Here is a 1960-nt window from a genome sequence, read left to right on the forward strand (position 1 = left end):
GGAGCTCCATTCAAGCACTCTCTGACATACTGGTACCAACAGGGTATCTTATCATATAGCATGGGTCCATGAGGCCTTAAATGGCCAGTAATGGCAGGTGGTAGTTCATGTAGCAAGTACATGTAATGGTCTGTCACTTTTCTTCCTACTCTGATCAAATACCTGACAAAAAGCAATTTAAAAGGAGAGAGATTTATTTGGACTTCCAGTTGGAGGGATCCAGTCTATCATGGTGTAAAGAACAGGAGTAGAAAGTAGATAGTCCCATGGTCTCAGTAGTCAGAAAGAAGTAGGCTCCAATGCCAGTGAAGGGGTGGGATTGCTAGCCATGTGAAGGCAAGCAGGCAAAAAGCAAAAGCTTCCTTCTTCCATGTACTTACATAGACTTCTGGCAGAAGGTGTGTCTTCCTACCTCAAGATGCAGATCAAAAGTGTGTCTTCCTATCTCAAAGGTCCAGACAAGAGTGGATTCAAAGCAAATAGAAAATCTCTCACAAGTGTATCCTCCATTTCTGGATTGTAGTTCATTTCTGATATAGTCAAGTTGACAACCAAGAATAGCCATCATGGGAGACGACTATCATAGTAACCCATACTCAAAATAACTCAAATACTCATCAACAGGCAAATGTATGAACAAATTTCAGCATACGTTCATTGTGGAATATTTTATACAATGAAAATAAATAAATAATTTACATTACTTATAGCAAAATTCAAATATCTAATCTTGAGTTTGAAAAGTCAGGCCCTAACCTGTATACTGCATAATTTCATATATGAAGTTATAGTTGTAGAATAGGCGATTGATCTAACATGATAGACATCAGGCTAACAGATGCTTCAGACTAGGGGAGGGTGTGACTGGGCAGGATGATGCGGAGCTGTGTGTGATTATAACAATTTCCATGTAGTTGATTGTTTCTTATGCTGCTGTTTATTCACAGAGCTGTACATTTAAGAGTTATACATTTTATCATAATCAAAGACAAAAATTTCTACAGATGAAATATTCTATTCCTCCATTTTGGGTCCCAAAGTGTAGATGATGCGCTGGAAAACAAGTGCCGATTAAGCTTTGTTGATGGAAGCGAGAGAGACTGTGGAGCAATTTGTTATTGCAGCATGGTCCGGATTCACTGCCCATTGGACTCATTCCCCCATTAGCACATCCAGTGATCTGAGGAAATCTTTGGCAAAGAAACCTGCTTGATACTATCTAATCCAGTATTTTTTCAAACTCTTTTGAGTGTTGACTAGTCTTCCTACACATCAGAATAGTATGAAAGTTTTCCCTCAAAATACAACCTGCATAATCGTTTACATCCTTTTCTCTTTCAACCTCCCCTCTCTTTGTGATGCTGGGTATTGAATCTAGGTCTTACTAGGCAAGTGTTCTAATATTAAGCTATATCCAGCTGTCCTTTGTAGAATAATTTCCAAATCTTAGCAGTTTAAGGCAGAGATGTCACCACACTAGTAATTATGCCCAAATTACAAGAACTATTAGCCCATTGCCAGTAACCTAATCCATTCCATCATTTGCTTGGAGTCTTATAGACAAATATCTTCCAGGTATTCAAAAAAAAATACTTGCTGTCCTTTATGTTAACTTTCCTAGATTCCTGATGGTCTCCAAGTAGGTACCTGCTATGATGTGCACGTGTTATACCCACCATATGCTCATGTGTTTGAACATTTGACCCTCAACTGTTGGTGCTATTTTGAAAGGTTCTAGAACCTTTAAGACATGGAATCTCATTGGAGAAAGTGAGTCACCGGGAAAGAGCCTTGAGGCTTGATAGCTTAGCCCCATGTTCTGTCTTCAGTATTCTAGCATATACAGAAGACAAACTGAGACACCCAGCCTTGTGGTATTGAGCAACTACTAGATTCTTGGACTTTCCATTTACATCTAGCCATTGCTAGAGAGAGAGAGAGAGAGAGAGAGAGAGAGAGA

The sequence above is a fragment of the Microtus ochrogaster genome, chromosome X, assembly GCF_000317375.1.
Source record: "Microtus ochrogaster isolate Prairie Vole_2 chromosome X, MicOch1.0, whole genome shotgun sequence".
Lineage (NCBI taxonomy): Eukaryota > Metazoa > Chordata > Mammalia > Rodentia > Cricetidae > Microtus > Microtus ochrogaster.